Raw genomic sequence first — 10633 nt, forward strand, 5'->3', positions numbered from 1 at the left:
AATATGAAACTTTTTTATTAATATATTTTAAGCTTTTCCCTCCCTAGCTGCTAAATTAAAGCTATTGCCTCATTCTGCTCTACAAATAAAGGAGACTATTTGATACGGTTCTGTAAAATTGGTTATGTTCTTATTTGAAGTTTCAGGGATTTGGGGCATAGAAATTGCATGAATGAACATTTCATTGACCTTTTTCCCACTGTCAGTTCTCTTTAAACTCATATGAGAAGACTCTTCAGTTTTCCCTAAAGAAATGTAAAGGAAATAACCTTTTAAACATGTATTATTTATAAATCCACTGCAGCAAAACATCTTCAATAATTTAATGATCCCATATGCTTTGCTTTGCTTTTTTTTTTTTAACTGTCATTAAACACTCACGTGTTTAATATCCCTGGTCAGTAGCACTTCAAATCCACCCCACTTGACATTTCCCACACAAGAAAAATAAAATAGCAAAAGGGTAATATTCAAATTATGTGGTCATTTTAGACCACAGAGAAACTTTTAATAAATAGCTCATAAAAGAGGCTCAAATGAACTGTACATCGCCCACATTTTGTCCATGTAAATTTTAAGAAATAGAGAAAGCCTTAGAATTTGGGATGGGGTCAAGCAGTAAAAGTAGGAAGCTTGTTGCGATGTTCAGACATTGAATAATAATGATGGCTCTCTCTCAGCACTTCTTATCCAATCACAAGCCTAAGTCCTGTATCATCTCTGTTTTGTTTTAATCCACATGACATTCCGCAGAGGTGAGACCCAGTTTTGTTAAGTAAGGATGTTGGCACTCAGACAGTCCATCATAGCAGCCACATGGCTGAGTTAGGATTCCAATCTAGGTCTGTCTAAATCTAGGGGTAATGCTTTCACCTTAAAACTACACTCAAATGCTTTTAGATTCATGAATACTTTATAAACCTGATGTCTTTTTAGAGGGCTGTTACTGAAATGGGCCATGGTTAGCACTAACTTTGTTATTATTCCCAGTGTATCCCTCATGTGAGCTGGGAAGGTCAAGGCTAATTTGTGCAGGGAGTTGAAATGATGGACACAGGACCAGACACGAGTGAAAGCCCAGGGGATTGCCCTGCTTAGGGCTCAGGTGAGCTCGCTACTCTAGGAGTGTGGGTACAGCCACATCCATGTTTGGAGATGCTGTTGCTGGCTATGCTGTGAACATCACTAAGTACCACGCTCTTCCAGCCAGAGTGATTCCTGCCCAGGACATTGGGAATTTTCTAACTTCCCCAGACTTTTCACTGCACTAAATGGGTAGCAATGATCTCTGGGTCTAACACAGGAGAAAGAAATGTGCTTAAATCATAAATGCCCTCAGAGAAAGAATCAATTCAAGGTGACCATTGTCTAAGGGCCAGCAGTTATGGTAATAGAATATATTCCACTACAGACCCAGCTCTATGATTAGAAATGGAAATAACAATACCAATCGGTATTAGTTTCCCAGGGGCTGCTATAACAAATTACCATGAACTAGGTGGCTTAACGTAACCGGAAGTTTTTCTTTCATAATTCCCGAGGCCAGCAGTCCAAAGTCAAGATATGGGCAGGAGCACACTTCCTCTGAAGGCTTGAGGGGAGGATCCATCCTCTCCTCTTCCAGTTTCTGGGGGCTCCAGGTATTCCTTGGCTTGTGGCACCATCACGCCACCCTCTGCCTCTATCATTACATGGCCTTTTCCTGTCTGACTGTGCCATCTCCTTTTGGTCTCTTGTAAAGAAAGTGGTCATACAATTTAGATCCTACTGGGTAATCCAGGCTAAACTCATCTCCAGATCCTTCACTTTAATCACATCTTGTAAAAACTTTCTCAAAAAAGGTTACATTTCAGATGAATGGAGGAAGAAGATGTGGTCCATGTATACAGTGGAATACTACTCAGCCATAAAAAGGACGAAGCAATGCCATTTGCAGCAACATGGACGTTACTAGAGATTATCATAATAAGTGAAGTAATTCAGACAAAGACAAGTACCATGTAATATTACTTATATGTGGAATCTAAAATATGATACAAACGAACCTATCTATGAAATGGAGACAGAAAACAGACATAGAGAAGTCTTGTGGTTACCAAGGGTTACCAAGGGGAATGGAGGTTGGGATTAGCAGATGCAAGCTTCTATGCAGAGTATGGATAAACAACAAGGTCCTACTGTATAGCACAGGGAACTATATTCAATATCCTGTGATGAACTGTAATGGAAAAGAATATATAATATATATAAATTCAGTTATATATATATATATATATATATCTGAGTATATATACTCACTTTGCTATATAGCAGAAATTAACACAACATTGCAAATCAACTATACGTTAATAAAAATAAATAAATTTTCAAGAAGTTTTCAGATTAATGATTTATAGCTAACAACAACAACAACAAAAACCCCACCAAAGATAGACAGTCGCATTCACAGGTACTGGGGTCAGGACATGGACACATTGTTTTAGGGGCCACCATGTACCCCACTACAGCATCTCACAGCGTTGTGATGAGGATCTAATCAGAAACTGTATGTAGCAGCAGCTACTGATGCACCATAGGGGCAATGCACGTTCACTTTCTCCTTTCGTACAGCAACATTTCCATGTGTTCAACAGACCTGGGGGAGCAGTGGGAAGACCCAAGAGGCAAGAGTGCTTTTTCTCACAGTGATACAGGTTTCTTATTCTTTCAAAGAAGAAAATCTGAAAAGTCACTTAGATGACGGTTCCTGATGTACACGCATATTAACTGCATGCTAAGTCGCTCCATCGGGTCCAACTCTTTGCAGCCCTACAGACTGCAGCCTGCCAAGCTCCTCTGTCATGGTTCTCAAATGTCCGAGTCCCTCAGAATCCAGGTGGGAAGATTCTTAAAAGGTCAGACTCTGGCCTCATCCTCAGATATTCTGATCCACGGGCCTGGGGTCAGGCCCAGAAGCTGCATCTTTAAAAAGCTCCCAAGCTGATCCCAATGCAGGTGGTCAACCCCACTTCCCTGAGGAAGTCCTCCAGAGAGCTGCCAGATCCGCAGAGCACATCTCTGATATTATAGAGTCAGACATTTCTGGGACAGACACATCCCAGCAAATTTATATGTCACAAAGCAAAAACCTATTCTGAAGTTGCCATACAGGCCCTGTGTTGGAGGTAAAAAAAAAAAAAGGCTCATTTGACTTCATCATTGACCAAGTCCTACTACCTTCTGGGCACAGTGACAGACACTGAAATACACCTATAGAAAATGCATATTTATTTTTTCAAGTACCCATGGCACATTTACAAAAACTGACCTCTTATTATGGCTCAGCTGGTAAAGAATCCTCCTGCAATGTGGGAGACCTGGGTTCGATCCCTGGGTTGGGAAGATCCCCTGGAGAAGGGAACAGCTACCCACTCCAGTATTCTGGCCTGGAGAATTCCATGGACTGTATAGTCCAAGGGGTTGCAAAGATTCAGACACGACTGAGTGACTTTAAATGTAAAATGTAAATGTAAAATGACCTCTTATTAGGAACCAAAAGCATCTCAACAAATAACAAAGAATATACACCATACAGAAGATTCTCTGTCCACGAAAAAGCGACATAGAACATCATCTACTCCAAGATAATTCCCTCAATGTCCCTTTCTGGCAGGTGTTAAACATTATCTCAGCCTTTTATTTTTTAGGTTGGGGCAGGTGAAACCAATAAGGAACAGAACTCTTAGGACTCAGGTGTCACCAGCTGGAGCATAACTGAGATCGTCTTAACCCCAGGTCCCAATGGCACAGTGACACCTGCCCCTAGCCATGCAGAGGGGACCGTGCCCCTCAAGCCTGTCCCCCCGGCTGCTGTTGATGCTCCCTTGGGAGCTCATCTGTCCTGGGTGTTTCTGCTGCTTTGCTGAGCTCGACTGTCTTCCCCAGAGCCAGAGCAGATCTGGGTCTGAGATCATGGGAGACAGCTGGAGGGATGGGGTAGGGGGGAGGAGGCCAGGCCAGGGGTGCCCAAAGAGCCTTCCCCTTTGCCCTGGCCCCCAGCAGCAGCCTCCATCTGCAAAGCCTGGCACCTTCTATTCCGGAGCCCCCACAGCAGAACTCCTGCCTCTTCGTCACCCCAAAAAGGCAGAGGCCCCAGTACCCGTCTGTGGCTGGGAAAGCTGGGGCAGAGGGAGGCTGCCAGGAGACGCGTGTCCAGAGGCAGCCATGTGAAGAGACTGGAAGGGATGAGCGGGAGGAGGGCGTATCCACAGCAGATACTGAAGTCCTCTTGGGGTGGATGGCAGGCCCCTGCCAGCTCACTCACTATGCCAGCTCACAGATAAATTCTTCAGTTCAGTCATGTCTGACTCTCTGCGACCCCATGGACCACAGCACACCAGGCTTTCCTGTCCATCACCAACTCCCGGAGTTTACCCAAACTCATGTTCTTGGAGTCGGTGATGCCATGCAACCATCTCATCCTCTGTCTTCCCCTTCTCCTGCCTTCAATCTTTCCCAGTATCAGGGTCTTTTCAAATGAGTCAGTTCTTTGCATCAGGTGGCCAAAGTACTGGAGTTTCAGTTTCAGCTTCAGCATCAGTCTTTCCAACAAACATTCAGGACTCTGAATATTTAGGATTGCAATGAATATTCAGAACTCTTAAAGGAGATCAAACCTGTGGGAAAGGAAGTGGACTGTGGCCCAAAAGAGGCCATCAAGGCAGCATGCTAGAGGCTACCAGGTGGAGTTGAGAGATCTGCTGACATCCACCACTGGCCCCCTTCGCAGGGAGTCCCTGGTGGAGTGACTTTACCTGTCCAGGCTGCTGTTTCTTCCTTAAGATGAAGTGACACAGCCAATGGACACAAGGCCCTGTCCTGCTCTCAGCTGCATCCAGCAGAAACAAGAGCAGATACTTCGTGGTAACCTGGTGTGTCAGTGCTGTTACTCAAGAGCCTAATGAAGTGGCCTAGTGTTAGAAGGCATCAGAGCACTACCATATCAATTCCACGTCTTCCCTTCCCTGGTGGCTCAGACAGTAAAGAATCTGCCAGCAATGAGGTTTGATCCCTGGGTTGGGAAGATCCCCTGGAGAAGGGAATGGCTCCCCACTGCAGTACTCTTGCCTGGAGAATCCCAAGGACAGAGGATCCTGGTGGGCTACAGTTTATGGGGTCGCCCTAATGCTTTACACTCTTCCCTAAATGTTACCTAGAGAGGGAATGATACCGGAGACTTATGAAGAATTAGCTATGTGAGTTGGTCATGCAATAGAGCTGCCACGGATCACATCTAGAATGAGACCTTCCAAAAATGTAAGCAAATTAAATGAGCGATATTAACGGTGTATTATGATCGGGCTTAAGTATTCCCAAACCCCCCCACCCCACCATGGCCTTGCAAGGTGAGCGAAGAGAAGAAGCCATCCAAGCAGGTTCTAAACATCATAAGAGCATACTGTCTATCAGTTGGTGACATCCAGATGCTCAGAAAAGCTCAAAGTAAACACACACACACATAGTGAAACGAATCAACCACCATGGTATATCCCTTATCTGGCTCTGCCTTTTTTTATGTCTTAGAGCAGCCACCTTACATACTGAATTTTATCGTTTAATTCAAATACTCTCTTGAGACGTATATTAAATCATGGAAAGCTAATAACATTTCTTGAGAAAATACATAGAATAAGTCTGTTGAGGCAATAATAAAGTTGCATGCAGATTGCATGACTACTTACCACTTTGTACAGTTTAAAATTTCAGTTCCAGAGGCTGGAGACCTTACAGAGGTGCTAGAATTTTCTCTGGAAAATTTGCCAAATATCTCTCCATGTGTTTTCAAGTTTGACTAATTTTGATTACATAACACTTAGATGGATAACTTCAACAGGGAAAAATGAGCTCCCTCAAAACTCTCATAAGGAAGAAGTTAGCGCTGATATTTGAAGAAAGAAATATTTTTTTTTCCCATCAGAGGACTACAATATACATGGTACGATTTTAAGTTTCCAAGTATTATGGTTGAATTATATATATCTTTCTCCCTTTGTTTCTGCCAGTTTTTTCCATTTATTTTCATGCTCTTGTTACTAGATTCATATATGTTTTTATGTTAGATCTCCATGATGGATTGGCCAGTTTCTCTTTCTTAAATTTCCTTATCTCTGGTAAAATTTTGTTTTAAAATCTGTTTTGTCTAATGATAATATACCCACTCCAGTTGTATTTTGGTTGTTGTTTACAGAGTATATCTTTTCTCTCTTTTGCTTTCAATCCATTTGTATCTTTGAATCTAAAATGCATCTCTTATAGACAGCACATGTTGGATCGTGCTCTTTTTCATCCAGGCTGACACTCTCTGCCTTTTGATTGGATTATTTAATCCATTTAGACCTCATGTTATCATTGGTATTACATCTGTCATTTGCTTTTTTGTTTCTATCATGTCCTTCATTGTCGTATTTTATATTAAGTGAATTTTTCTAATGTCACACTTAATTCCCTTTAATGATTTTTAAGCTATATTTTATTTTCTTAGTGGTTGATTTAGAGCCTATAACATACAATTTAACTTGTCCTGACCTATTCAGATTTTTACTAACGTAATTCTAGTGATATAGGAACTTTACTTCCACGTAGACCCTGACTTGTTGGCTCCACCCTTCTGAAGTAGACTTTCCGTTACGTTAAGCTAGGTGAGGAGCGGACACTCAGAAATCTTTCTGTTTTTACCTCACGTGCACCCCTCCTTTCAGAAGTGTCCAGTGCCTCTAATTCCTGGCCTTTGTGGGGCCCTGCCAAGGCCACCGACTAAGGGCTTTCTCCACTGCTGGCTTGGGTTTCATTAATTCAGTTATCACCCATCTGTCTCTCTTCTCGTTTCTAAAATGTTGTCCTTTTGTCCCATCACCTTTGCCCTTGTGAGCTTATATAGTTTTTAACCCCTTTCAGCATTTTAATGGCGTTTCAGTTGGATGAGAGGAGGCCTTCCCTGGTGGCTCAGACGGTAAAGCGTCCGCCTACAGTGTGGGAGACCCGGGTTCAATCCCTGGGTCGGGAAGATCTCCTGGAGAAGGAAATGGTAACCCACTCCAGTATCCTTGCCTTGAAAATCCCATAGACCGAGAAGCCTGGTAGGCTACAGGCCATGGGGTCGCAAAGAGTCGGACACGACTGAGAGACTTCACTTTCACTTTCAGAGGCCTGTCTCCCGTGACTCTTGAGGGGGGACCCCCACCCCCCAGCAGGCTTCCCCCTTCACCTTGGCCATCAGAATCAAGTCACCCACCCAACCCTAAACCCATCACTGCAAAGAAGGTGGAACTGACTAGTGACTCAGAACCTAATCCAAGATGGGTGTTTGAGATCACATCATCCACCCTCAAGAACCTTAATTAGGGCTTGGAAACACCAACTTCAAAACACTTACCCAAACTAGAAGACACCCTTTTAAACGCTGTGGTCATGTTTCACAGCTCTGCCTTTAGCAGTGAGCATGGGTGTTCATTTGACCGAGGGAAAGATCTAATGTGTAAATGCAATGTATGGAGATTACATTCATGCATAAACCAGAGAGATGGTAAAGGCAAGATAATCGTAAAGGTGCTCCACCCAGACAAGACCTGGAATCACAGGAGGAAAGCTGTAGAGCTTGTGGTTACATGGCCTGAATCCTGCTGAGTAGGCCAGTGACCCTTTCCTTCTGTGTAAAGAGGCATTTTAACTGTCAAGGAGCTACAAGACAGGCTTAGGATAGCTCTCAAGCTAAATACTGAATCAAATTACTTCAAGGACTCCAGTCTTACAGTCATATTGATCTGACAATGGGCAAAATGGACTAGACCAAAAAGTCGGGCTATTTGGTTTACTGTGGAATTCATATATACATATACGCATATGTGCATGTGTGGGCGTGCGTGTGTATGTGAGATATATATGAAACAGTCATTTGAAAACCCCCGATTTTATTCTATGGGCTTCCCTGGTGACTCAGCGGTAAAGAATCCACCCGCAATGCGGGAGACACAGGAGACCGATTCACTCCCTGGGTGGGGAAGATCCCCTGGAGGAGGGTATGGCAACCACGCCAGTATCCTTGCCTGGAGAATCCCATGGACAGAGGAGTGTGGCGGGCGACAGTCCACAGTGTTGCAAAGAGCTGGGCATGACTGGAGCAACTTAGCACATGTGGTTTTATTCTATAAGACATTAAGTAGACCCTCTAACAAACTTAAGTGACATTTATGTCTGAAATTAAAATTTGTCATACATTAAGCTTTGGACTTAATATGAAATCTTAAGAGAAGGCCAATTTGTTAAACAGAGAACATGATCAAACTGCCTTAAAAAATAAGCAAGCATAAAAACATGGAGGGGCATAGTTATTGAATTGCCTGCTATAAAAACCTTGTAGTTTGAGAAAGAATATAAGGAAATGAAGAGGCTCCTTTTTTAAAAGAAGTGCTCAATAGGTTACACTTAAATTACACACAAAAAAGTACTGCAAACACTTAAGTACTTTTTTCCACAAATGTCCCTTACCTTGATGCTAAAGTGTACTTTTCAGCAACATCCAAGTTTTTATGTACAAACAAATAAGACATTCCTAAACATGCTGCCCGTCACCAGCAAACTCATGAATTTAAGGCCTCATCCTGGGGGAGCTGACTCATAGTTTCATAGAAAAAAAGAATATAGGAAATCTTTTAAGCTTTTAAAGTTGATGGGTGAGTAAAAATAAAAATAAAAAAAAATAAAGTTGATGGGTGATCTGAGAAAAGAAGAAACCTATATTACACTCTTTGGTTTTTTTAAAAAAATGATGAGTTTCTTTTAAGGCAACAAAATGGGAAGAGAGTTGAAAATCCTCATCCGATATTCTTCAGCTGTTCATATCTTTGCTAATTGAGACAGAAAGACAGAGGACAGCCTGTACAGAACCCACCTGCTGCATTCCACAGGGTTCTTGAGGGAAATGTATGGTAGTGGGGAGAAAATGCTTACTATTTTTAAAAGCAAGCAGATATCTACCTTTCTACTGGTTTTTAATTTTTACTTATAGTTAATGTACAATGTTGTGTTAGTTTCAGGTATACAGCTAAGTGATCTCATTATACATACACGTATAATCCATTCTTTTTAAAGAATGGACCATAAAGAAGGCTGAGCGCCAAGGAGTTGATGCTTTCAAGTTGTGGTGCTGAACAAAACTCTTGAGAGTCCCTTGGGCTACAAGGACCAGTCAGTCCTAAAGGAAAAACCAGTCAATCCTAAAGGAAATCAGCCCTGAATATTCACTGGAAGGACTGATGACAAAGCTGAAGCTACAATACTTTGGGCACCTGATGTCAAGAGTCGACTTATCGGAAAAGACCCTGATGCTGGGAAAGATGGAAGGCAAAAGGAAAAGGGAGTGACAGAGGATGAGATGGTGGGATGGCATGGCCGACTCGATGGACAGGAATCTGAGCAAACTCCAGGAGGCAGTGGAGAACGGAGGAGCCTGGCATGCTGCAGTCTGTGGGGTCGCAAAGGGTCAGACATGATCTAGTGACTGAACACCACCAACGAACCATAGGTTTGTTTGCCATGTCTGAGAGTCTACTTCTGCTTCGTAACTAACTTCAGCCGTATCATTTTTTTTAGATTCCACATACGTGGTATCATGTTATATTTGTCCCTGTCTGACTTACTTCACTTAGTATAATCGTCTCTCGGTCCATCCATGTTGCGGCAAGTGGCATTATTTCATTCTTTTCTATGGCTGAGTAAAAACATTTACTGTTTTTAAGCCTGTTGCTCTAGGCAAGGGCTGCCACACAAATACCTTTAGAGCCAAGAGGCAAAGGGTGGGAGGACTGACCTGTTCTGGCCCCGCCAGGCTGCACACCACCCTCCTTGGCCCTGTCCCTTGGGTCACATCCGCATTTCTGATTGTTCAAAAGAAACACCACATGTCAATTCTATATGATCACTCTTGATTTTTAGTTTGGACACGTTAAACTTGTAAAATAGTTTCTGGCCCCACAAAACACACCTGCTGGGCAGAATCAGATGTAACCCTCGATTTCTTCACTTCTGCTCTTGGGGGAAGCAGAGTGTCTGCCAAGGGGAGGTTTGCTGAGTCACTCAAGAAATCACAACTGGATTGCCGTGCTGAGCCAGGCTACACTGCCTGGCTGCCCTTCGTAACCAAGTAAGATAAAAGCTTGAATTCTGTGCAGTTTGGGAGCCAAGAAACAGAGAGAAGAAAAGCCGTTGGAAGTGAGCATGAAAGCAGATTTCAGCACCTGGGGAGAGGAAGGTGCTGAGAAACTGGTGGTGATAAGACAGCTGCAGATTTACTCTGTGTGTAGTGAGTGTGCGTGTTGTGTGTGGTGTGTACATGCAGTGTGTGTGCAGTGTGTGTGTGTGGTATGAGTGTGTGTGTGTATAGTGTGTCAATGTGTGTGTGTGTTGTATTTACGTGGTGTGTGTGTGCTGTGTGCAGTGTGTGTTGTATGTGTGAGGTGTGTGTATAGTGTGTGAATATGTGTATGTATTATATGTGCAGTGTGTGTGTAGTATGTATGTGTGGTGTGTGGTTGCATGTGTGGTTTGGTGTGGTGTTTGCAGTGTGTGTGTGTATATATAGAATGTGGTGTGTGTATGG

The sequence above is a fragment of the Oryx dammah genome, unplaced genomic scaffold (assembly GCF_014754425.2).
Source record: "Oryx dammah isolate SB20612 unplaced genomic scaffold, SCBI_Odam_1.1 HiC_scaffold_7, whole genome shotgun sequence".
Lineage (NCBI taxonomy): Eukaryota > Metazoa > Chordata > Mammalia > Artiodactyla > Bovidae > Oryx > Oryx dammah.